Source organism: Hyperolius riggenbachi, chromosome 8 (assembly GCF_040937935.1).
Source record: "Hyperolius riggenbachi isolate aHypRig1 chromosome 8, aHypRig1.pri, whole genome shotgun sequence".
Lineage (NCBI taxonomy): Eukaryota > Metazoa > Chordata > Amphibia > Anura > Hyperoliidae > Hyperolius > Hyperolius riggenbachi.
Genome location: NC_090653.1, coordinates 299,128,235 through 299,156,203, shown reverse-complemented (window position 1 = coordinate 299,156,203; position 27,969 = coordinate 299,128,235). Strand labels below are relative to the sequence as shown.

The following is a 27,969-nucleotide window of genomic DNA, read 5'->3' as shown; positions in this document are numbered from 1 at the left end:
AGATGCTTTCGAGAGCTCTGAGCTATAGCTCAGAGCTCTGTCGGGTCCTGCAGCGCAGACGCGGCGGCGGCGGCGGCGGTGAGTGACGTCGGGTGCGGCGTAGTTACAATGTAACAAAGTTGTTATATTGTAATAACTTTGTTACATTGTAACTGATAGAACATTTCCGAGGATATTGCGTGGGATCATTTATTTAAAGGGACAGGTAAGTATTAATGGTTAATTAAGAATATTAAAGGACTTTTTTCGTGGTTATGTTTTTTGTTCAATTAAAATACTTTTTCTATGTGTTTGTGTGTTTATTTACTTTTAACTCTTAAAGGAAATGGGTAAGGGGTACTACAAGTACCTCTATACTCATTTCTCCTGGGAGGGGGGTGGGCATCTGGGGGACCCCTTTTTAAAGGGGACTCCCAGATTCCACCATGAACCCCCCACCCAGGAAATCGCGGCCTCCACCTCCACCGCCCATCGGAGGTGGAGAAGAGCCCCTTGTCCTTGGATTGGACAAGGGCTCGGAGGGGGAGGGGAAAGCTTGGCTGCCCCTCCCCTTCCGAGACCCCCCAATCCATGGACCATGCGGGCTGGTATAGTCAGGGTGCGGAGCCCCACGCGGCCGGTGCTCCGCATTTTGGCTATCCCAGCCTGCATGGGGGACAAGGGGTTAAAGAGGTCTGGGAGGGGGGACCCCACGTCGTTTTTTTTTTATATTTCCCACACTCAGAACGAAGTAAGTAAAACTCTTCCCACTTGGGGGAATCTATAAAATTAATACACTATTGTTACCTGTGCAAAAAAACCTGACATTTTCCGCATTTAAAAGACATTTTCGCCCTTGAAACTTAAAAATCGATTTTCTCAAAAACTATAAGGTCTTTTTGAAAAAAAAATTTTTCCTCTTATTCCCACTGATCCCCTTAATATACCCTGGGAATTTGGTGTTCCTAAACTTTAAGCAGGCTTTGCTATTAACCGTTAAAGTCGGCGGGTTTTTAAATGTTTACATTTTTCCTTTGAAACTTTAACATCGATTTTCTCAAAAACTATAAGGTCTTTTTGAAAAAAAAATTTTTCCTCTTATTCCTCCTGATCTCCTTAATATATTCTCCAAATTTGAGGCTCTTAGCATTTAAGGGGGCTTTGCCATTAACCCTTAAAGTCGGCGGCTTTTTTATATTATACGGAGCGTTACGGTTTAACGCGAAATTACGGTAGCGTTTAATGCGAAATTACGGCATGATACGACTGTAATGCGAAAATTACACGAAAATTACGCTTACGCGAAATTTCGCGAAATCCTTCTTCATTACGATTATGTACTTACGGCCATAATCGTAATTACACTAATTACGCGAAATTTCGCAAAATCGTAATTAGGTCATTACGCTCATCTCTACCTGGGTACCATTTGGGTGATCAGAGATGCAAATATTTCAGAGTTCTTGCAAGATTATGTAAACTTCGTATGCAAATGTATGCACCTTGAAAATGGGCCAAGCAAGTCCCACCCAGGTTTAAATTGATTGGTCCACTTTCATTCCACATGTGTTTGCATACAAAATTTACATAATCCTGCATTTCGGATACATTTTCATCTTATTGATCATCCATAGATAACATAGAGCCTCCCTGGCCCTCTCTCCATCTCCTTGTTGAACTTATGTTGTGTCTACGGTAATCCTCGGACAGCCTACGGAAGATCTTGCATCCTCAACTGCTTCTGACGACAGGCACATTCATGGTGGACGTGCGGGAGCCCAGACACAGGCATGCGCAATACGGTGCCGCTCGTCTTCAGAGACATCGGGATGGGAATACTTCCGAAGATTGCGAAGCTAAGGAATGCCCCAGGTAAGTATAGCACCTGAGATGTCTTTCACCTCCGGGTCACTTTATGCTGCATACATTTGCATGCAAAATTTGAAAAATGCTGCATCAACTCCACAATATTTGCAACGCATTGACCATCCTTAGTGGCATACCATTATCCCCCGCCTGCGCGTCTGTAGCGATCAGATGTGACAAGTCGGGGACCCAAGTGCTGTACAGATGCATCGCTAGGCAGTGGCAAGCGGTTTGGACGCAATTTTTTTTTTGCTCCTTTAGTTTGAATTAAGGGGCTTTCCGAAACAGAACGAGACACATTCTCAGTGGTGGTGTTAATTTTAAAGTGATATTTTTTCAAATTCAACCTTACTGGCTGACGTCCTCTTCCTATTTTGCAGTCTTGAGATCAATCACTTCCTGTGAAACTACTTGATGGTTTTAATTGGCCCAGTTGTAAGATGTAGTTCACAGGAAGTGAGATTTCGAGACCCCGCCTTCTGCACAGGAAGTCTGCATACCGCAGGGCTCTTGCTTCTCTGCAGAGAGGTGCACAGCTGCAGAAGAGCCAAATATAATACGCGACTAAACAGCCTGCCAGTCAGAATATATCGGCTCCACTTCTGGCTTTCGTTGGGTTGTACATTTATTTTTATATTGTTTAGAAAGCGGCCTTACAATGTGTCGTATTGCCAATAAAGCGTTTGTATTATTTACTAGCTAATTAGCCGGCTTCTCGCTGGTTAGTTTAGATGCTGTAAAACCTGTGACTGTTTTTCGGATATTTCGCGTGGTGATTGTTTAGTCGTGATAGACGGTATATTTCTCCTATGCCGGGAATTTCACGATCAGGAGAGATTGGTTGTACTGTTTGGGGTTAAATGCTTTATGTATATGAAAGAGAATTTTATAGCGGTAGTAGGGAGGGGATTCTGGCACGGCGGTGCGCGCTTATTCGCGGGGGCGGAGACTGGAACGGTTGCCCAGATCCTGCAGAATCCATTGTGTGTCTCCTGCCAGAAATACACAGCTCACCTTGTCTTATCTGAGGACTCACATGGGTGGCCAGCGAGGTGTGACTGTTATTCAGTGTATTCAGCCCCCTCCTGCTTCATTCAGCGCAGTTCTGGAGATCTCCAACATGTAACCGTCCAGAGGCCAGGGGTGTAGCCAGTGAATGAAAGGTCAATAATTCTTGCAAGCACATTTAATGCAAATTGTTTGCAGTTTGGGATTGCCCAATCCAAAGGAGCTAGACGTGTTCTTGTCCTCTGCCTGTCCATCGGTTAGTTCTGTCTGCCGCCAGTCTTGTCCTCTGCCTGTCCATCGGCTAGTTCTGTCTGCCGACAGTCTTGTCCTCTGCCTGTCCATCAACTAGTTCTGTCTGCTGCCGGTCTTGTCCTCTGCCTGTTCATCGGCTAGTTCTGTCTGCTGCTGGTCTTGTCCTCTGCCTGTCCATCAACTAGTTCTGTCTGCTGCCGGTCTTGTTCTCTGCCTGTCCTGTTCTCTGCCTGTCCATCGCCTAGTTCTGTCTGCTGCTGGTCTTTTCCTTTGCCTGTCCATTGGCTAGTTCTGTCTGCCGCCAGTCTTGTCCTCTGCCTGTCCATCAACTAGTTCTGTCTGCTGCCGGTCTTGTTCTCTGCCTGTCCATCGCCTAGTTCTGTCTGCTGCTGGTCTTTTCTTTTGCCTGTCCATCGGCTAGTTCTGTCTGCCGCCAGTCTTGTCCTCTGCCTGTCCATCAACTAGTTCTGTCTGCTGCCGGTCTTGTCCTCTGCCTGTCCATCGGCTAGTTCTGTCTGCTGCCGGTCTTGTCCTCTGCCTGTCCATCGGCTAGTTCTGTCTGCTGCTGATCTTGTCCTCTGCCTGTCCATAGGCTAGTTCTGTCTGCTGCTGGTCTTGTCCTCTGCCTGTCCATCAACTAGTTCTGTCTGCTGCCGGTCCTGTTCTCTGCCTGTCCATCGCCTAGTTCTGTCTGCTGCTGGTCTTTTCCTTTGCCTGTCCATCGGCTAGTTTTGTCTGCCGCCAGTCTTGTCCTCTGCCTGTCCATTAACTAGTTCTGTCTGCTGCCGGTCTTGTCCTCTGCCTGTCCATCGGCTAGTTCTGTCTGCTGCCGGTCTTGTCCTCTGCCTGTCCATCGGCTAGTTCTGTCTGCTGCTGATCTTGTCCTTTGCCTCTCCATCGGCTAGTTCTGTCTGCTGCCAGCCTTGTCCTCTTCCTCTCTATCGGCTAGTTCTGTCTGCTGCCGGTCTTGTCCTCTGCCTCTCCATCGCCTAGTTCTGTTTGCTGCCGGTCTTGTCCTCTGCCTGTCCATCGGCTAGTTCTGTCTGCCGCTGGTCTTGTCCTTTGCCTGTCCATCGCCTAGTTCTGTTTGCTGCTGGTCTTGTCCTCTGCCTGTCCATCGGCTAGTTCTGTCTGCTGCTGGTCTTGTCCTCTGCCTGTCCATCGGCTAGTTCTGTCTGCTGCTGGTCTTGTCCTTTGCCTGTCCATCGGCTAGTTCTGTCTGCTGCTGGTCTTTTGTTCTCTGCCTGTCCATTGGCTAGTTCTGTCTGCCGCTGGCTTGTCCTTTGCCTCTCCATCGGCTAGTTCTGTCTGCTGCTGGTCTTGTCCTCTTCCTCTCTATCGGCTAGTTTTTACTGCTGCCGGCCTTGTCCTCTTCCTCTCTATCGGCTAGTTCTGTCTGCCGCCGGTCTTGTCCTCTGCCTGTCCATCGGCTAGTTCTGTCTGCCGCCGGCCTTGTCCTTTGCCTGTCCATCAGCTAGTTCTGTCTGCTGCTGGTCTTGTCCTCTTCCTCTCTATCGGCTAGTTCTGTCTGCTGCCGGTCTTGTCCTCTGCCTGTCCATCGGCTAGTTCTGTCTTCCGCTGGTCTTGTCCTCTGCTTCTCTATTGCTTAGTTCTGTATGCCGCTTGCTTGTCCTTTGCCTGTCCATCAGCTAGTTCTGTCTGCTGCTGGTCTTGTCCTCTGCCTGTCCATCGGCTAGTTCTGTCTGCTGCTGGCCTTGTCCTTTGCCTGTCCATCGGCTAGTTAGGTCTGCTGCTGGCCTTGACTTCTGCCTGTCCATCGGCTAGTTCTGTCTGCTGCTGGTCTTTTCCTTTGCCTGTCCATCGGCTAGTTCTGTTTGCTGCGGGCATTGTCCTTTGCCTGTCCATCGCCTAGTTCTGTCTGCTGCTGGTCTTTTCCTTTGCCTGTCCATCGGCTAGTTCTGTCTGCCGCTGACTTGTCCTTTGCCTCTCCATCGGCTAGTTCTGTCTGCCGCTGACTTGTCCTTTGCCTGTCCATAGGCTAGTTCTGTCTGCTGCTGGTCTTGTCCTCTGCCTCTCCATCGCCTAGTTCTGTCTGCTGCTGGTCTTGTCCTCTGCCTCTCTATCGGCTAGTTCTGTCTGCCGCCGGTCTTGTCCTCTGCCTGTCCATCGGCTAGTTCTGTCTTCCGCTGGTCTTGTCCTCTGCTTCTCTATTGCTTAGTTCTGTCTGCCGCTTGCTTGTCCTTTGCCTGTCCATCAGCTAGTTCTGTCTGCTGCTGGTCTTTTCCTCTGCCTGTCCATCGGCTAGTTCTGTCTGCTGCTGGCCTTGCCCTTTGCAATACAATATTCATTTAGGACTTGTTTACACCTAGTGCGCTTTTGGCCTTTCTTAAGCGCCAGCAATTTTCAAAATCGCCCTAAAAGCGTTTGACAATGATTCCCTATGAGAGTGTTCACATCTGAGCGGTCCGATTCCGATCTGCTCAGCAAAGCGCTGCCTGTACCATTTCCAGGGCGATTTGCCTCAGTGGAAGGTATAGGGAAATCGCAAAATGCTTGGAAAAAACGCTTTTGTATAGCAATTTCCAGAGCGCTTTCATGGATAAATACATTGTATTTATTCATTTCTGGGTGAAAGAGTTCACTTACTGACTTGCGTCAGGAAGTCAAAAAACAAATCGCTCTGTAAAAGCGCTTAGAAAAGCGATATACAAAAAATCGCAACGTATAGGTAAGCCTTAGGAGGCGCTAAAAATAATTGCAATAATCGCTGGCGTCAGCAATTGTGATTTTAGATGTGACCAAGGCCTTATAGATGATTTAGTCAGTGTTTGCCCATAGTGAAATCGTTCCTCTCCCTGATTTACATTCTGAAATGTATCACTGGCAGTGACATCTTTGGTGCTGTCAGGTGCAGCTCTGCAGCATGTTTACTAAGAGTTCCAAGTAGTGCCAGTAGAACGTATACCTGGATGGTGTGGGAGGAGAATTCTGCATATCTAATCAGCCTAGGCTAAGCCTCAGTTCGAAGGCGGGGCTACAGGTGTTGCTGATGCTGACACCAGGAAAATTACTGTAAAACTGGGTACCATGAATAATTGACTGCATTCTGCTATATGTCACTACAGGACCTCTTTACTGCATTCTGCTATATGTCACTACAGGACCTCTTTACTGCATTCTGCTATATGTCACTACAGGGCCTCTTTACTGCATTCTGCTATGTCACTACATGACCTCTTTACTGCATTCTGCTGTATGTCACTACAGGGCCTCTTTACTGCATTCTGCTGTATGTCACTACAGGGCCTCTTTACTGCATTCTGCTATATGTCACTACAGGGCCTCTTTACTGCATTCTGCTATATGTCACTACAGGGCCTCTTTACTGCATTCTGCTATATGTCACTACAGGGCCTCTTTACTGCATTCTGCTATATGTCACTACAGGGCCTCTTTACTGCATTCTGCTATATGTCACTACAGGGCCTCTTTACTGCACTCTGCTATATGTCACTACAGGGCCTCTTTACTGCATTCTGCTATATGTCACTACAGGGCCTCTTTACTGCATTCTGCTATATGTCACTACAGGGCCTCTTTACTGCATTCTGCTATATGTCACTACAGGGTCTCTTTACTGCATTCTGCTATATGTCACTACAGGACCTCTTTACTGCATTCTGCTATATGTCACTACAGGGCCTTGTTACTGCATTGTGCTATATGTCACTACAGGGCCTCTTTAATTGACGCCAGTAAAGAGAAGAGGTGGAGTCCTGCCTGTGTGAGCTAGCAATCACTGGCGGTTTTGGTGGACTGTCCCTTTAAGTGGCAGTTAGTTCCATGTTGCAGCTCTGGGCCTGGCCTTGTCTCTCCCGCCTATTGATCTCTGTGCGGAGGGAAGATAAAGGCATACTGCAGAGTAGGCAAAACACACATAGAAATGAATAATCTTCCTCATTCAGCCGGCCGGGGAAATTTACGGCCAATCTGCTGCCAGCAAGCGATAAATCTCCCAGCGGGGGAGGGGCGGTGGCCGCCTGCTGCCCAGCGCAATCTCCATGGAAATTACCAGGCAGGGGACGCCGGCCTTCATTACTGCACTCCTCTGAAACCGCCGCTCAGCAGTTCCGAAGGGGGCTGTGTCAGGACTACAAACACTTCCTGTATTTATGTCCCCAGTTTATGTATGTGTGACATCTTATTCAGCAATTTACAGAGAATCCCATCAGCCTCTGCACCAGAGGAGCTTACACTCTAATGCCCTCACCACAGTCACACACTATTATTATACATTTATATAGCTCTGACCTATTCCACAGCGCTGTACAGAGATCACTGATCCATTCCCATCAGCCTCTGCACCAGAGGAGCTTACACTCTAATGCCCTCACCACAGTCACACACTATTATTATACATTTATATAGCTCTGACCTATTCCACAGCGCTGTACAGAGATCACTGATCCATTCCCATCAGTCTCTGCACCAGAGCAGACGTGTGGTGGGGAGCTCCTGTTGAGATCCAGAGAGCAGCATAACCGGCTTATACCTAGCCCAGTTCTGTGCTTGTTTTTGGGCTTGGAGACACCTGAGGTCCCTGCTTAGGCCTTGGCCTGCAGGGGCCCTCTCTACACTAGCCAGCTGCTTCCAGCAATGGAGCAGCGGGCTCATGCCCCCCCTGACCTGTCTTACCTAGGGGCAGGGGGGAATATCCGAGAAGCAGCTTCCAGAGATGTGGTGGCAGATGTGGTGGCCTGGAATAAGGCAATGAGTTATCATTCACACCTGTATGATCAACTGGAGTTGCAACTAAAAGAACGGATACACCGCTTTGGAGTGAGATGGAGACCTGAATTCCTCCAAACCGACCCAGTAACTGCGGAGCTACAAAGAAAAATAGATGAGCAGAGGAAAGTGGTGTCAGAACTGGAGGAGAAAGGTGGACCCTTCCGTGAATCCTACTGTAATGCTGCTCGGTTCCGTCAGCAAGCAGCAAAGCCAGCTATGGGAAGAGCAACACCTACACCTGGAGCCGATGTGAGAGCTGAGACATCCCAAACCGTAAGTCCCGCGGAAAGGGTGGAGGGTAATCCCAGTGAGACCCCGTGTGGGCAGGTAGAGGAGATGGAGGTGACCCTGGAAGGTGTGGAGGGTACTGGTGAGCCAGCTGTGCTCAGAGCCCCCCAGCACGGAGCAGTGCTTTTCAGCGCTGCTAGCTTTGGGCGCAGCCAGCGCCGCCATAGACTGTAATGGGAATCAGTCTATAGCGGCGCTCAGTGAGGAAGGTCGGCTCCGTCAGAAGACGGAGCCGAAGTTGTTTAAAAAACACAATAATTCGGCCTCCAGCAATCGCTGGAAGCCGAATTATTTCATTCCCCCACTATCCATGTCGGCCTGGAGGGGGAATAGTAATTAAAACGCCCCGGACTTGTGCAGAAGCAGGACCAGCCATATAACAGCTGGATCCTGCGCCCAAGTCTACCAGCGCCGTATTCAAATGTACGCCCCCAGCAGAGTGTGGCTGTGGCCGGAGAGGGGGGCTGTGCTGATGTGCAAACCCAGAGCAGCCCTGTGTGTACAGAGAAAGCCATGGAGAAGGAGGTGTTGCAGTCTAACGTGCCTACACCTAATGCGGCTGCCGGTGGAGTTGATGGTGTGACGAGCAATGTGCCTAATGTGGCCCCTGCATCCCCTGTGAGTCAGGAGCCTGCTGACACTGATCCTATGGAGGAGGATATGCAGCCTGAGGATACTAAGAGTGCTGGTGTGGTGGAGAGCGATGTGCCTGTGTCTGCTGATGTGGCCCCTGCACCCCCTGTGAGCCAGGAACCTGCTGGAGCCGATGTGGTGGGAGAGGGCATGCAGCCTGAATTGCCTGTCCCTAGTAGTGCTGGTGTGCTGAGGAGTGATGTGTCTGCTGAACCTGCTGATGTGCCCCCTGTGAGTCAGGAACCTGCTGATGCTGGCCTGCTGGAGGAAAAGACAGAGACAAACTTACGTACATCGCTGCCAAGAGCAGCAAAAAGGAGGAAAAGTAAACTTAAACTCACTATGAGGAAGAAGCATGCTGCTCGCAGCCAGCCCTGCACTGCACAGCTGTCTACTGCAGAGGGTGCAGGGTTGGGATTGGCGGGAAAGCAAAGAGGAAGTGATGTCAGCACTACTGGAGCTCTGTACTCTGAGGCATCCCCGGCATCCCTGCGTGTGGGAGCCAGCAGAGCTGATAGGAAAGTGCTGAGTCAGACTGGTGAGAAGCTGCAGGCTGGTGATGGAGCTTCTGTGAGTAAAGCTGTCACCAGCCATGAGAAAGGGGATGCTTCATTAACCCCTTCTGAGGTGTCTGCACCTCCAGGGGGGAACTCTGCCACATCCATTGAAGAAAATGGTGGCTGTGAGCAAATTTTGTCTGTTAATGCTAATTTGTCTACTGGTGTGGATTGTAATGTTGTTGTGCAGAAACATGTGCCAGAGGTTATTGTGTCCTCACTCCCAGCTGCACAAACTAGTGAGACATCTGCTGAAGAAAAGCAGCTAGCTGCCAATATTGAGGATGAAACCAGGTCTATTGATGTGTCTTCAATTCCGGGTCCTGTCGGGGCTCCTGTCGTGCCTGCTGGGGATCTGGGGTCAGGGCCAGCTGAGTCCACTGTCCACATTAAAGTAAAAACTGTGGACACCATTTTTGGTGACATTAAAACTGTGGTGGTGGATGGGTTGGCACTGGCCCCGGGTCTTGCATGCACGGCAGGCAATGGAGATTCTGTTTCAGTATCTGCTGGTCTTGAAAAGGAGGTTTTAGGGGTGGCAGATGTCCCTTCTGGGGGTTCTAACTCATCTGCCAAAAAGGTATTGCCCCAACAGGTTGAAGAAAACAGGGAAATAGAACGTTTTGAGAAAGAACTTTTGGGGCCGAGGGTGATAGGTGATTTTGTAGCAGGAAATAAGCGGTATGTCATAGAACCTGATGTATTGTATATATTAGGGGAAAAAAATTGTAAAGTACTTGATTTTTTTCAAATAGAGGAAGAGTCTAATTTAAGTAAGATTGAGTCCATAGGCTTAGGTGATTCCAGCCTAGGTATTCAATCAGATTTCAGAGCAGGTGGTATGCGTTTCCTGATTAGAAACGAAGTACTTTTTTGTTATGATGATAAAGGCAGTGAAATCCTCATGGAGGTCATTGCTGGAGTGGGCGAGTGTCATCCTTCTGTAAAAAAAACACCAATTTCTTCTAGTTCTGGTTTAGCCTCTGTCACCAGGAGTGGGGAAACTGTAGCACCTACTGTGCTACCCAAGCCGCAGGCTAAACCCTTTTCGTATGCCCAAAAGGCAGCAAGCGGTCGGTCAGGTGGTAGTGTTGCTGGAGGTAAGAGAGTGCCCGCTCCCTTGGTACAGGGGGAGGATGCACCTGTGTCGGGGGGGAGGAGGAACGTGGTCCGTTTGAAATGGATTGGTGAATCCCGGATCCCGGGAAAGCAGGACTTCGTTCGCCTTCTCCTTGGCACAGGTGTAAAGGCCCAGGACATTTATGCGATCATTGCTCCTGGTGACCCCCCTGAGTACTACGACGTTAGCTTTCTGACTTCAGGGGGGCAAGAGTTTTTTATGGAAGAGAAGGATAGAAGGAGAGCAGAGTGGAAAAACTTTGTTGCATCGTATGTGTCTCGGCAACCCCTGGAGAGGAGGGCTACCGTCGTAGTATACAATGAATCCATCCCAGTACAAGACGTTATCCTCTGGCTCTCTCACTATGTAGATGTGGTGTCCCGTCCCCAGAGGATCCTGGATGACCTGGGTATCTGGTGGGGCGGATATGAAATCTCGATAAAAATGAGATACGAAAATGGAGTGTATTCTCATGTTCCCAGATCCGCCCTTATCGGAAGAGATAAAATTTCAGTTTTCTACCCAGGTCAGCCCAGGGTCTGCAACCGTTGTGGGGGGAGGGGACACTACAGCTATGGCTGTAAGCAGCCCCGGTGTGGTCTTTGCCAGGAGTTTGGGCATGACGCAAAGGATTGTAAAAATATCAAGTGTAATCTGTGCCATAGTTTTGGCCATCCCTATAGTGTGTGCCCAAACTCCTGGGAAAACTTGCCTGCCACGGTGAAGGAGGCCTTGCTGGCAAAGATGGAAGAGGAGGGAGTACAGTCGTATGCCCTTAACCTTCCTATTGTGCAAACCTCTCAGCCTGTTTCCCCTGCCATCCCTCCTGATGTGTCGAATCCTGTGTCTGAACCTAGTGTCAACCCAACTACTGTGCTCCCCTCTGAAACAGCGCCCGCTGAGGAGGCCTCTGAGGAACTGTGGCATGTAGTGAAGAGGGCCAGGGGAAGAGGTCGTACTGGGAATGTGACTGGGGGAGCGGGTACTCCCTCCCAAAAATCGCCTGAGTCTGGAGGTCCTAAAAGGAAAGCCGCTAATACCCCTTATCCTGGGTCGCGCAAGGGCCCAAGGGAAAAAGGGACCAAGGAAGCTATAGTTACCAGAGATGGTAAGGGGCCACTGGCCCAGTCAATTTCAAAACCTGGGCAAAGTCCCAAACCTTCTTCTCCCTCTCCAACTGTTTCCCCTACTACTCCTCCCTCACCTTCCCCTCCTGTTATCCCTCCTCCTTCTGCCCTCCCTCCTGTCCCTCCTGATGAACCTCCCGTCCCTGTCCCTTTGTCTAATCCCCCCTCCCCAATGTTACTTTCTGAGACATCTGTGGTCCCTCCCTCAATAGAGAGAGAGCCGATGATGTCGGTTGAGTGGGATGATCTACCTCCAGATGAACTGATTTATCTGGAAAATAGGCTTCGTTATGTGAAGAAACATAAACCTAAAACACTTAAGGAGAGGCGATTACAGAAGCAGTATGAGACCACTGTTAAAAGACAGGACATCCATTTGTCCAACAGGTTTAGTACTCTGCAAAACGAGCAGGAAGATCCATCCTCTGAGGAGGTCATGGACACAGCAGACTCTGGGCAGAAGAATGCATCCTAATGTTGTCTCTGTCTTGTGTTCTTTTATTTCTTTTTGTCCTTTGTGAAGTAAGTTGGAGGGATTCTATTTTTAACACTCAAATGGCTGTTCTCCCACCACTAAAGCTGGCGACCATTAATGTTGCCAGCATAAAATCAGTAAGAGCTCGTGAGTTAGCCTTATTTTTTCTCAGCCGTTTTGATGCTGACATTTTGTTTTTGCAAGAGACTAGGCTCACCTCTTTGGCTGATATCCACCTGGCCAAGAGGGACTGGAGATCTGGTCCGAGTTATTGGTCTCTTGCGGCTGAGCCTTACAGTGGTGTGGCAGTACTTTTTAGAACTGGTTCAGTAACTTGCCGGCGAGTGTTTGAGATAGAAATGGGGAGATGTCTGGTCCTAGACGTCGTTGTGAAGGGGCAGGACCTCAGGCTAATTAACATCTATGGCCCCCAGTCCAAATGGGAGAGGAAATGCCTTTTTACAGCGATCAGGCCTTTCCTTTTTACAACCCGGCATGTAGTATTTGGTGGTGATTTTAACACCATTGTCAGGTCAATGGACAGGAGAGGTGCCAATACTCGGCTGGGTTGCGATAGTATTTCATTAAATAGAATAGTTAGTGAGGCTGGTTTGGTGGATGTTCACGTTCGACATTCACCAAACCTCACTGGGTTCACTTTTTCTAGAGGTACTAGTCAGAGTAGAATAGACAGGTTTTTTGTTACAGAGAGTCTTGCTACCTCGTCCCCTAGGGTACAGGCGGTAGAATTCTCTGATCACTGTATTCTGTCGGTGGACTTGAATGTTTCGGATGCTCCTCCCAGGGGTAGGGGTATCTGGAGACTTAATTCGACTCTATTGCTGGAGGAGAGTATAAGACAATCTGTTGAGGAATTTTTTCAGGCGCAGGTTACCATCCTGGACTGCTTTGGCAACAGGTCAGAGTGGTGGGAGGTAGTCAAAAAGCGGGTTGTTGGACTCTTCAAGGACCTAGCCAAGAAAAAACACGTTGGTAAATATGTTGCTTACCAACGACTGAGAAGAAGACTTGAAGTCCTTGTTTCGGAAGGCGGAGATCAGGGGGAGATCTCTGAGGTCAAGACTCAACTCAAGCAGCAGCAGTATGACCGGCTGTCCTCTCTGTGTCTGGAAAGGGATTATGGCAAATACCACTCGCCTGATCCCTACCAGAACTGCAGACAAGGTGCAGCGCTTAAAACGGTCATTGGTCTCAGAGATGGTTCAGGATTTGTAGCAAAGTCCAGGCTGGGAATCCTGTCCATTGCTAGAGGTTTTTATGCTGATTTGCTTGGGAGAAAGTCACTTGATCAAGCAAGGATAAAAGATTTTCTGGTCTCTACACCAGGTCTCGATGATGTTGATGTTTCTGGCATAAATTTGACAGAGGTAATCACTACCGAGGAAGTAGTAAGAGCTATTGATAGCCTTACACCTAAAAAGACCCCTGGTCCAGATGGCTTGACGGCTGAATTTTACAAGACTTTCAAGTCATTTCTGGCACCTCAATTGGCAGATGTTTTTAATCATTGCCTTGCTGAGGGTGTGTTACCATCGTCCATGAGGCAATCGGCTGTGATCCTTCTGTCAAAAGGTAAAGATCCCGAGATGATTGAGAATTGGCGTCCCATCAGCCTTCTCAACGTCGACAGGAAGATTTTGGCAAAAATTTTGTTCTGGCGTCTGACTCAGGCAACATGTATGCTTTCTCGCCATCAGCACTGCTCAGTTCCGGGTAAAGGCACTTTCTCAGCGTTGTTAGCTGTCCGGGAAGTCTTGGAGCGGTGCAGGGCTGAGGGTTGGGGAAAGTACTTGCTGGCATTGGACCAGTCCAAGGCTTTTGATCGGGTCAACCATGAGTACCTGTGGCAGTTACTTTGCGTTTATGGTCTACAGGGTGGTTTTGTTGATTGGCTCCGTACATTGTACAAAGGGGCAGAGAGTTTCATGCTTGTCAATGGTTGGGTTGGCAAACCTTTTGAAGTAAGTTCTGGTGTCCGTCAGGGTTGCCCTTTGAGCTCCCTCCTGTACGTGTTTGCGATCGATCCCTTCGTGAGGAGGTTAGAGAACAGCATGCTCAGTGGAGTTCCTGCGGGCATCCCTGGTGTCTCATCCTTCAAGGTAGTGGCCTATGCCGATGATGTAACTGTGATAGTCTCTGGGACAGAGGAGGCAAAGGTGGTTGTCTCGGAGATTGCCAGGTACTCAGAAGCATCAGGATCACAGGTCAATCAGGACAAGTGTGAAATTTTCTGGATGGGAAAAGATGGAGAGAGCTTTGTACTTCCTGGCTCCTTTCCTGTACCCCAACCGAAAATTAAGATCCTTGGCATCGAATTCAGTCCTGGTGATTACGGCCATCAAAATTGGGTTTGTAGACTAAATGATGTCGGCGCTAAGGTGGCTCGCTGGAAAGGTTGGCATTTGACCTTCAGAGAAAGGGTTGATCTGATCAAGAGCCATCTGGTACCAATACTGTTATATGTTAGCTATGTTGCAATTTTGCCTCAATCCCTGTATTCGAGGATATGTGACCTGTTTTTCCAGATGCTCTGGAAAAACAGGTTAAACATTGTGCGCAGAAACGTTACCTACAAAGTCAGGCAGGAGGGTGGCTTAGGTATGGTCAACCCAATTGTTTTCTTTTCTCTGCTTTTTATCAAACATAATCTTGGTAACATGCTTTCAGAGAACCCGCCTGACTGGGTAGGCATTTTTCGTGACTGGTTTGGGACTTCTCTCACGAGTTGGGAAAGTAGTGGTCCAGTGAAGAGTTTGGCATCGCGTCGTGACTATCTTCCGGCCTACGTTGCCCCGTGTCTGAGAAAGCTAAGACAGTGGGGATTGACTGTGGAGGATATCAAATCGGTCGGGAGGCGTGCTCTCACGGTCCGGGTGGTAGACTCATACTTTCATGACTCACTGTACTTGAGAGATTGCCCAAGCACGCATCTGGAGGAGGGTTTGCGGCTCATTAATTCGCCGCGGATTCCCAACAAATTGTGGGACATCGCTTGGCTCTCCTTTCAAGGCAAGCTTTACGTTAAGGGTAACGTGAAATGTCTAAAGGTGGAAGCACGTGGATGTCCTCGTGAGGAGTGTGGTGGTGCTGAGGAGTCCATGGACCACTTTTTACTTCACTGCCCCTTTAATGTGGAAGTATGTAAACAGGTGGGTGGGAGCCTAGGTATTCCTTTCCTGGCGCATCTGAGTTATGCTGAGTGGGCATACGGAGCATTCAAACGTCGCCAGGGTTTTGATTTGTGCACTTTGTATTTAGTTAGTTTAGCTGTCAGACATCACACATGGTTGGCACGGTGTCAGCTTTGCATTAGGCAGAAATTCCTCCCTGTTCAGGTGGTGGTGAACAGTATTCTGGGTGAGGTTTCTAGGATTCGGTGCTTGGAGAGGCGTAATATGGGCAGAGGTGCCTGGGTTCTTGCCTGGCAGAACATCAGGCCTCCTTAGCCTATTAACGTCTCTTCTGGGTGAGCTTTCTATTTCTCATCACAGACTACTTAGATTTTGAATCTTTTTCTACATTTTTTGTAAATGACTGGCCGCAGACATACTGGAGGTGTTTTCCTTCCAGCTTATTCTTATTGTTTGGAGATGAGGGTTTTTTTTTTTTTTTTTTTTTTTTTTTGTCTTGTGCAGGTTTTTGATTATTTATCGTCGTATGTGTACACTTGCCCTTTTCCTGAATATGTGGTAGTTTGATTGTTAGTGTTGGTGCATTTATTTTGTATGATTGTTGTTAGGTGATGTCAGGTATTGTGTGCTGTTGGTTATTGTTTTTTGTGGCATACGTTCAGGTGTTGGGTCTGTGTTGTTTAGTCATGTCTCGTTGTTTGAATCGGTGGTATGTTTGAGCATTCTTCTGCTCAGGTCTTCATAACAGATTAATATTGTATTATAATGTTATGTTGATTTTGTTGTTTTTGGACATAGAAGTCCTGCTTTTGTTTGTGCATATATATGCAGAATTGATTGTTTTTTCTTGTTTCTTTGATCTTGTTTTTTGTTACAGTTGGTATGATTAATTGATCAAATTATTTTATTTATTTATTTGTATTATAATTGTAAATAATATTTTTCTAATAAAAAATCTACACTCTAATGCCCTCACCACAGTCACACACTATTATTACAGTGTCACAGATCTGTGCACACATTATAAAGCTTTCAGCAGGATGGGAGTTTCTTCCCCAGCACAGAGCAATAACCTGACTCCACCCACTTCTCTGCTTTTTTTAAGGGGCGTGGTCAGCTCTATGTTCCCAGGAAGAGACTGGCTGGTGCCTCCACTTAGCTCCTCCCAGACTACACCATGTAGGTAGAAATGAAACGTATAGTTTACCTGTCCCTGTGACAAACTGTTTGTTGTCTGCAGCTACATCCAGGTCAGCGAGGGCGTGTCCTTGAGTGTGCGCCCGCGGCCAGCCCAGGAGCGCTCTGTGCATGCGCACGACGTTGTACGTAGGGGTGACTACAATCTCTTTCATCCAATTTTACCAAATCATTGTACTATAAGGGTAAATTAAGTGACTGTATTGAATGGATAAATTAGGCAGTTCCCTTATATAACATAGAAATGGTAAGATTGGATGAAAAAGATTGGATCATTTGTGGCCACCGTTAGACTGCTGCTGCATCCAACCAAGCAATATCTGACATTACGCAAAAGGTGGATCAGCGCAACACCAGGCCGCCTCCGAATAGCCTCCAGCAGAGATGCGCTGAGCCCCCCCCAGGAACTACAAACGCACCTTGAACCCAAAAAGAAGCTCTGCATATACACCAAAAGCATGGCTGTTAAGTGGGAGCAGCTGACCAAAAACGAATTACATTAGTACATAGCAAGGAAATGAGCAGCGCTACTTAAAAACAGACTAGTGCCTACCTGCAAAAGAGTGCAAGCCCCACTTGTGGGGTCGAATACACACCGAGCATACACATGACTTGTCTGCCACTAGAGGAGGATGTTGGTTTCCTGTAGCAGCCTGCATGCAACCTATTAAGTGAGAGGGACTAGTACTTAATAGGTTCCATGCAAGCTGTTAATGGAAACCAACATCCTCCTCTAGTGGTAGACAGGTCATGTGTATGCTCGGTGTGTATTCGACCCCACAAGTGGGGCTTGCACTCTTTTGCAGGTAGGCACTAGTCTGTTTTTAAGTAGCGCTGCTCATTTCCTTGCTATGTACTAATGTAATTCGTTTTTGGTCAGCTGCTCCCACTTAACAGCTTTGCTTTTGGTGTATATGCAGAGCTTCTGTTTGGGTTCAAGGTGCGTTTGTAGTTCCTGGTAGGGCTCAGCGCATCTCTGATGGAGGCCATTCGGAGGCGGCCTGGTGTTGCGCTGATCCACCTTTTGCGCAATTTTCGATTTTACTTGATTAGCCGCACCCAGGCTATGCATATACATAGGTTAGGATTTAGTTAGTGTTAGGCCCCTCCCATGGAGGATTGACTTTTTCGCAGTGGGAGGGACGAGTACCTAATAGGTTGCATGCAAGCTGTTACAGGAAACCAACATGCTCCAGTGGTAGACAGGTCATGTGTATGCTCGGTGTGTATTATATCCCACAAGTGGGGCTTGCACTCTTTTGCAGGTAGGCACTTGCCTGTTTTTAAAGAGGAACTGTAACGACAAAACGTCCCCTGGGGGGTACTCACCTCGGGTGGGGGAAGCCTCCGGATCCTAATGAGGCTTCCCACGCCGTCCTCTGTCCCTCAGGGGTCTCGCTGCAGCCCTCCGTGCAGCGGTGACGTCAATATTTACCTTCTCGGCTCCTGCGCAGGCGCTCTGACGGCTGCCGGCTCCGAAGTAGGCGGAAATACCCGATCGTCGTCGGGTCTGCTCTACTGCGCAGGCGCAAGTTTCCGGCGCCTGCGCAGTAGAGTGGACCCGACGGAGATCGGGTATTTCCGTCTATTTCCGTGCCGAAAGTCGCCACAGCGCCCCCGCTGGAGCCAGCAAAGGTAAATATTGAACTGACAGTCGGCACAGTCGCCGGCTGTTCGGAGGGCTGCAGCGAGACCCCCGTGGGACAGAGGACGGCGTGGGAAGTCTCATTAGGATCCGGAGGCTTCCCCCACCCGAGGTGAGTACCCCCCAGGGGAGGTTTTTGATGTTACAGAGTCTCTTTAAGTAGCGCTGTTCATTTCCTTGCTATGTACTAATATCTGACATTAGCAGAGGAAGTCAGCTCTGCAAGACCAGCAGTTTAGGTGATAGAATATGAATAATGCAGGGAGGGACTTTCTGTGCTTCTCATTATGATGAATTTCACACAAAACATATTAATAAAAACACAAGTCAATTGTGACGCCCGGCGATCTGGTGAGCCCAGCAGAGACGCCGCGTATTACATGCCTAGTAATCACATTTCCTCTGCTGTAATTATTTTCTTGTCTTTGATATTTTCAAGGTATATTCCGAAAACGGAGAATGCCGGCACCGTGTCATCCATACACCCACCGCCTTCCACCACACCGCCATCCACCACACCGCCATCCACCACACCACCTTCCACCACCCCGCCATCCACCATCCCGCCATCCACCACACTGCCTTCCACCACACTGCCACCCCGCCATCCACCACACCGCCTTCCACCACACTGCCACCCCGACATCCACCACCCCGCCTTCCACCACACCGCCATCCACCACACCGCCACCCCGCCATCCACCACACTGCCATCCACCACACCGCCTTCCACCACACCGCCTTCCACCACACCGCCATCCGCCACACCACCTTCCACCACCCCGCCATCCACCACCCCGCCATCCCGCCATCCACCACACTGCCTTCCACCACACTGCCTTCCACCACACTGCCACCCCGACATCCACCACACCGCCTTCCACCACACTGCCACCCCGACATCCACCACCCCGCCTTCCACCACACCGCCATCCACCACACCGCCACCCCCCCATCCACCACACCGCCTTCCACCACACCGCCTTCCACCACACCGCCTTCCACCACACCGCCTTCCACCACACTGCCTTCCACCACACTGCCACACTGCCTTCCACCACACCGTCACACTGCTTTCCACCACAACGCCTTCCACCACACCGCCACACCGCCATCCACCACACCGCCACACTGCATTCCATCACTCCGCCATCCGCCACACCGCCTTCCACCACACCGCCACACCGCCTTCCACCACACCGCCATCCACCACACTGCCACACCGCCATTCACCACACTGCCATCCACCACACTGCCATCCACCACACTGCCATCCACCACACTGCCATCCACCACACTGCCATCCACCACACTGCCATCCACCACACTGCCATCCACCACACCGCCATCCACCACACCGCCATCCGCCACACCGCCATCCACCACACCGCCTTCCACCACACTGCCACACCGCCTTCCACCACACTGCCATCCACCACACTGCCATCCACCACACTGCCATCCACCACACTGCCATCCACCACACTGCCATCCACCACACTGCCATCCACCACACCGCCATCCGGCACACCGCCATCCACCACACTGCCTTCCGCCACATTGCCTTCCACCACACCACACTGCCTTCCACCACACTGCCTTCCACCACACCGCCACACCGTCTTCCACCACACTGCCACACCGCCTTCCACCACACTGCCACACCGCCTTCCACCACTCCGCCTTCCACCACACCGCCACACTGCCTTCCACCACACCGCCTTCCACCACACTGCCACACCGCCTTCCACCACTCCGCCTTCCACCACACCGCCACACTGCCTTCCACCACACCGCCTTCCACCACACCGCCTTCCACCACACTGCTATCCACCACACTGCTATCCACCACACTGCAATCCACCACACCGCCATCCGCCACACCGCCATCCACCACACTGCCTTCCGCCACACTGCCTTCCGCCACACTGCCTTCCGCCACACTGCCTTCCACCACACTGCCTTCCACCACACTGCTTTCCGCCACACCACCACACTGCCTTCCACCACACCGTCTTCCACCACACCGCCTTCCACCACACTGCCACACCGCCTTCCACCACACCGCCTTCCACCACACCGCCCCACTGCCTTCCACCACACCGCCTTCCACCACACCGCCTTACACCACACCGCCTTCCACCACACTGCCATCCACCACACTGCCATCCACCACACTGCCATCCACCACACTGCCATCCACCACACTGCCATCCACCACACTGCCATCCACCACACTGCCTTCCACCACACTGCCATCCACCACACTGCCTTCCACCACACTGCCTTCCACCACACTGCCTTCCACCACACTGCTTTCCGCCACACCACCACACTGCCTTCCACCACACCGCCTTCCACCACACCGCCTTCCACCACACTGCCACCCCGCCTTCCACCACACTGCCACACCGCCTTCCACCACACTGCCACACCGCCTTCCACCACACCGCCTTCCACTACACCGCCACACTGCCTTCCACCACACCGCCTTCCACCACACTGCCTTCCACCACACTGCCTTCCACCACAATGCCTTCCACCACAATGCCTTCCACCACACTGCCACCCACCACACTGCCACCCACCACACTGCCACCCACCACACTGCCTTCCATCACACTGCCTTCCATCACACTGCCTTCCACCACACTGCCTTCCACCACACTGCCTTCCACCACATTGCCTTACACCACACCGCCACACTGCCTTCCACCACACTGCCTTCCACCACACTGCCTTCCACCACACTGCCATCCACCACTCTGCCTTCCACCACACCGCCATCCACCTCCCTGCCACACCACCTTCCACCACACCGCCATCCACTACACTGCCACACCGCCTTCCATCACACCGACATCAACCACACCATCTTCCACCACACCGCCTTCTACTACACCGCCACAGCGCCTACCACCACACTGCCTTCCATCACATCGCCACACCGCCTTCCATCACATCGCCACACCGCCTTCCACCACACCGCCTTCCACCCCCCGCCTTCCACCACACTGCCACACCGCCTTCCACCACACCGCCTTCCACCGCACTGCCTTCCACCACACCGCCACACCGCTATCCACCACACCGCCTTCCGCCACAACGCTATCCACCACACCGCCTTCCGCCACAACGCCATCCACCACACCGCCTTCCACCACACCGCCATCCACCACACCGCCACACTGCATTCCATCACTCCGCCATCCACCACACCGCCACACCGCCTTCCACCCCACCGCCTTCCACCCCACTGCCTTCCACCACACCACCTTCCGCCACACCGCCATCCACCACACCGCTTTCCGCCACACCGCCTTCCACCACACCACCTTCCACCACACCGCCTTCCACCACACCGCCTTCCACCACACCGCCTTCCACCACACTGCCACACTGCCTTCCACCACTCCGCCTTCCACCACACCGCCACACTGCCTTCCACCACACCGCCTTCCACCACACCGCCTTCCACCACACTGCCACACCGCCTTCCACCACACTGCTTTCCGGCACACCACCACACTGCTTTCCGCCACACCACCACACTGCCTTCCACCACACCGCCTTCCACCACACTACCTTCCACCACACCGCCTTCCACCACACCGCCACACTGCCTTCCACCACACCGCCTTCCACCACACCGCCTTCCACCACACTGCCACACCGCCTTCCACCACACTGCCACACCGCCTTCTACAACACCGCCACACTGCCTTCCACCACACTGCCTTCCACCACACTGCCTTCCACCACACTGCCTTCCACCACACTGCCTTCCACCACACCGCCTTCCACCACACTGCCTTCCACCACACCGCCACACTGCCTTCCACCACACCGCCTTCCACCACACTGCCACACCGCCTTCCACCACACCGCCACACTGCCTTCCACCACACCGCCTTCCACCACACCGCCTTCCACCACACTGCCACACCGCCTTCCACCACACTGCCACACCGCCTTCCACCACACTGCCACACCGCCTTCTACAACACCGCCACACTGCCTTCCACCACACCGCCTTCCACCACACTGCCTTCCACCACACCGCCTTCCACCACACTGCCTTCCACCACACCGCCATCCACCACACTGCCACACTGCCTTCCATCACACTGCCATCCACCACACTGCCTTCCACTACACTGCCACACCGCCTTCCATCACACCGCCTTCCACCACACCGCCTTCTACTACACCGGCACAGCGCCTACCACCACACTGCCTTCCATCACATCGCCACACCGCCTTCCATCACATCGCCACACCGCCTTCCACCACACCGCCTTCCACCACACCGCCTTTCACCGCACTGCCTTCCACCACACCGCCTTCCACCACACTGCCAAACCGCCTTCCACCACACCGCCTTCCACCACACTGCCTTCCACCACACTGCCACACCGCCTTCCACCACACTGCCACACCGCCTTCCACCACACTGCCTTCCACCACACCGCTACTTGTATTTACTGATGTGTGACAACTTCAAAAGCTCACAGCAACTGACATCTTCTGCAGCACTGTACAGAGTACATGGTCATGTCACTGGCTGTTCTTACAGGAGCTCACAATCTAATCCTACCATAGTCCTAGTCTGTCCTCCCATATTATTATTATTATGTATTTATATAGCGCTGACATCTTCTGCAGCACATTACAGAGTACACAGTCATGTCACTGACTGTCCCCAGAGGAGCTCACAATCTAATCCTACCATAGTCATAGTGCAATGTCTTACCATATTATTATTATGTATTTATATAGCACTGACATCTTCTGCAGCATGTTACAGAGTACATAGTCATGTCACTGACTGTCCTCAGAGGATCTCACACTCTAATCCTACCATAGTCATAGTGTAATGTCCTACCATATTATTATTATTATGTATTTATATAGCACTGACATCTTCTGCAGCACATTACAGAGTACATGGTCATGTCACTAACTGTCCTCAGAGGAGCTCACAATCTAATCCTACCATTGTCATAGTGTAATGTCCTACCATATTATTATTATGTATTTATATAGCAGTGACATCTCCTGCAGCACATTACAGAGTACCTAGTCATGTCACTGACTGTCCTCAGAGGAGCTCACACTCTAATCCTACCATAGTCATAGTCTAATGTCCTACCATATTATTATTTATTTATATAGCACTGACATCTTCTGCAGCACTGTACAGAGTACATATTCATGTCACTGACTGTCCCTCAGAGGAGATCACAATCTAATCCTACCATAGTCATAGTGTAATGTCCTACCATAATATTATTATTATTATTATGTATTTATATAGCACTGACATCTTCTGCAGCACTTTACAGAGTACATAGTCATGTCACTCACAGTCCTCAGAGGAGCTCACACTCTAATCCTACCATAGTCATAGTCTAATGTCCTACCATATTATTATTATGTATTTATATAGCACTGACATCATCTTCTGCAGCACATTACAGAGTACATAGTCATGTCCCTGACTGTCCTCAGAGGAGCTCACAAGCTAATCCTACCATAGTCATAGTCTAATGTCCTACCATATTATTATTATGTATTTATATAGAACTGACATCTCCTGCAGCACATTACAGAGTACATAGTCATGTCACTGACTGTCCTCAGATGAGCTCACACTCTAATCCTACCATAGTCACAGTCTAATGTCCTATTATTATGTATTTATATAGCACTGACATCTCCTGCAGCACATTACAGAGTACATAGTCATGTCACTGACTGTCCTCAGAGGAGCTCACACTCTAATCCTACCATAGTCACAGTCTAATGTCCTACCATATTATTATTATGTATTTATATAGCACTGACATCTTCTGCAGCACATTACAGAGTACATAGTCATGTCACTGACTGCACTGCTCTCCATATCCTTCTGTGCTATTTTCTCAGCTCTTGCATTGATATGACCTTGGCGGCTGGGAAGGAGCGGGTGATTTGCAGTCAGGCAGTTTATGGTCATCACATGCAGCAATTGAAGCAGTAGTTACTGGAAAGTGGAAGTGGAGCAGTCCAGGGGAGGTAATGAGGTCATAAAACACACAGCAGCCCCCCGCCTCTCCTCGTTAGATTATTTCCGCCTGACGTGTCCCTGCAGACGAGGCGATGGCCGTGCCGCGATTACATGTATGACTGAGGGGATGTGACCTGCATGGCATGTGCGGTGCGAGGCGCGGGATGCTGAGGAGTTTGGGTTCTGCGATCTCGCTGGCATCGTACATTTCAGCGCACAATTTTTGGGCCGTATATTTTGGCACAATAGAATTTTGGCTTTTCTTTTTTATTTCGGTGCATTGTTGTAATGGTCGGAGCACAGACTAGATCTGCCTGAACAAAAGGCAGCCTGTAGCACAGACAGTCTGCGGTGGAGGAAGTGGGTGTGTCCACGCTGCTAAACAGTACTATGCAAGTGATGTGTTTGATATCAGCCAATCAAGAAGCTGACAGATAAAAGGAAGTTCTGCACTTAATTGCTGCACAGATGTAGCGGTACATTTGTGGCTAAACTCACCATACCTCCTATAAGGCACACTTATCTTACTGAGGAAGTTTATATCGACTTTACATGGTAATGCCTCTGCCCCAGAGGAGCTTACACTCTAATGCCCCCAGCACAGCCATACACACAGAGCTGGCTCTGCCCCAGAGGAGCTTACACTCTAATGCCCCCAGCACAGTCATACGTGCACACAGAGCTGGCTCTGCCCCAGAGGAGCTTACACTCTAATGCCCCCAGCCCAGTCCTACACACACACAGAGCTGGCTGTGCCCCAGAGATAGGAGCTTACACTCTAATGCCCCCAGCCCAGTCATACACACACACAGAGCTGGCTCTGCCCCAGAGGAGCTTACACTCTAATGCCCCCAGCCCAGTCATACACACACAGCTCTGCCCCAGAGGAGCTTACACTCTAATGCCCCAGCAAAGTCATACACGCACACAGAGCTGGATCTGCCCCAGAGGAGCTTACACTCTAATGCCCCCAGCTCAGTCATACACACACACAGAGCTGGATCTGCCCCAGAGGAGCTTACACTCTAATGCCCCCAGCACAGTCATACACACACACACAGAGCTGGCTCTGCCCCAGAGGAGCTTACACTCTAATGCCCCCAGCCCAGTCATACACACAGAGCTGGATCTGCCCCAGAGGAGCTTACACTCTAATGCCCCCAGCAAAGTCATACACACACACAGAGCTGGATCTGCCCCAGAGGAGCTTACACTCTAATGCCCCCAGCCCAGTCATAAACACACACAGAGCTGGATCTGCCCCAGAGGAGCTTACACTCTAATGCCCCCAGCCCAGTCATACACACAGAGCTGGCTGTGCCCCAGAGGAGCTTACACTCTAATGCCCCCAGCACAGTCATACACAAACACAGAGCTGGATCTGCCGAAGAGGAGCTTACACTCTAATACCCTCAGCACAGTCATACACACACACACACACACACACACACACACACACACACACACACACACACACACACACACACACACACACACACACACACACAGAGCTGGCTCTCCCCAGAGGAGCTTACACTCTAATGCCCTCAGCACAAGTCATACACACACACAGAGCTGGCTGTGCCCCAGAGGAGCTTACACTCTAATGCCCCCAGCCCAGTCGTACACACCCACAGAGCTGTATCTGCCCCAGAGGAGCTTACACTCTAATGCCCCCAGCCCAGTCATACACACACACTGAGCTGGATCTGCCCCAGAGGAGCTTACACTCTAATGCCCCCAGCCCAGTCATAAACACACACAGAGCTGGATCTGCCCCAGAGGAGCTTACACTCTAATGCCCCCAACCCAGTCATACACACAGAGCTGGCTGTGCCCCAGAGGAGCTTACACTCTAATGCCCCCAGCACAGTCATACACACACACAGAGCTGGATCTGCCCCAGAGGAGCTTACACTCTAATACCCTCAGCACAGTCATACACACACAAACACACACAGAGCTGGCTCTCCCCAGAGGAGCTTACACTCTAATGCCCTCAGCCCAGTCATACACACAGAGCTGGCTGTGCCCCAGAAGAGCTTACACTCTAATGCCCCCAGCACAGTCATATACACACACACAGAGCTGGATCTGCCCCAGAGGAGCTTACACTCTAATACCCTCAGCACAGTCATACACACACACACACACAGAGCTGGCTCTCCCCAGAGGAGCTTACACTCTAATGCCATCAGCACAGTCATACACACACACAGAGCTGGCTCTCCCCAGAGGAGCTTACACTCTAATGCCCCCAGCATTAGGAGCTTACACTCTAATGCCCCCAGCCCAGTCATAAACACACACAGAGCTGGATCTGCCCCAGAGGAGCTTACACTCTAATGCCCCCAGCCCAGTCATACACACAGAGCTGGCTGTGCCCCAGAGGAGCTTACACTCTAATGCCCCCAGCCCAGTCATACACACACACAGAGCTGTATCTGCCCCAGAGGAGCTTACACTCTAATGCCCCCAGCACAGTCATACACACACACAGAGCTGGCTCTGCCCCAGAGGAGCTTACACTCTAATGCCCCCAGCCCAGTCATACACACAGAGCTGGATCTGCCCCAGAGGAGCTTACACTCTAATGCCCCCAGCACAGTCATACACACACACAGAGCTGGCTCTGCCCCAGAGGAGCTTACACTCTAATGCCCCCAGCCCAGTCATACACACAGAGCTGGATCTGCCCCAGAGGAGCTTACACTCTAATGCCCCCAGCACAGCCATACACACACACAGAGCTGGCTCTGCCCCAGAGGAGCTTACACTCTAATGCCCCCAGCACAGTCATACACACACAGAGCTGGATCTGCCCCAGAGGAGCTTACACTCTAATGCCCTCAGCACAGTCCTACATGCACACATAGCTGGCTGTGCCCCAGAGGAGCTTACACTCTAATGCCCCCAGCCCAGTCATACACACACACAGAGCTGGCTGTGCCCCAGAGGAGCTTACACTCTAATGCCCCCAGCCCAGTCATACACACACACAAAACTGGATCTGCCCCAGAGGAGCTTACACTCTAATGCCCTCAGCCCAGTCATACACACACAGAGAGCTGGATCTGCCCCAGAGGAGCTTACACTCTAATGCCCCCAGCACAGCCATACACACACACAGAGCTGGATCTGCCCCAGAGGAGCTTACACTCTAATGCCCCCAGCCCAGTCATACACACACACTGAGCTGGATCTGCCCCAGAGGAGCTTACACTCTAATGCCCTGAGCCCAGTCATACACACACACACTGAGCTGGATCTGCCCCAGAGGAGCTTACACTCTAATGCCCCCAGCCCAGACACACACACACACAGAGCTGGATCTGCCCCAGAGGAGCTTACACTCTAATGCCCCCAGCACAGTCATACACACACACAGAGCTGGATCTGCGCCAGAGGAGCTTACACTCTAATGCCCCCAGCACAGTCATACACACACACAGAGCTGGATCTGCCCCAGAGGAGCTTACACTCTAATACCCTCAGCACAGTCATACACACACACACACACACACACACAGAGCTGGCTCTCCCCAAAGGAGCTTACACTCTAATGCCCTCAGCACAGTCATACACACACACAGAGCTGGCTGTGCCCCAGAGGAGCTTACACTCTAATGCCCCCAGCCCAGTCATACACACACACAGAGCTGTATCTGCCCCAGAGGAGCTTACACTCTAATGCCCCCAGCACAGTCATACACACACACAGAGCTGTATCTGCCCCAGAGGAGCTTACACTCTAATGCCCCCAGCCCAGTCATACACACACACTGAGCTGGATCTGCCCCAGAGGAGCTTACACTCTAATGCCCCCAGCCCAGTCATACACACAGAGCTGGCTCTGCCCCAGAGGAGCT

General features: G+C 50.9%; 1 protein-coding gene across 4 annotated transcripts in view; it reads left to right on the top strand.

The window, feature by feature from the left end:
* Positions 1–27,969, top strand: part of FAM163B (family with sequence similarity 163 member B) — a 314,838-nt gene that overhangs the window by 242,623 nt on the left and 44,246 nt on the right. Inside the window, exon 1 of one of the 4 annotated variants that reach the window (XM_068249225.1) lies at positions 9,251–9,348. The exons of 2 other annotated variants lie outside the window; for them this stretch is intronic. The gene's annotated coding sequence lies outside the window, so the exon portion shown is untranslated. Of the gene's footprint in view, positions 1–9,250; positions 9,349–9,432; positions 9,461–27,969 lie in introns of those variants that run through there. One more of the 4 variants, XM_068249227.1, reaches the window with a different exon arrangement.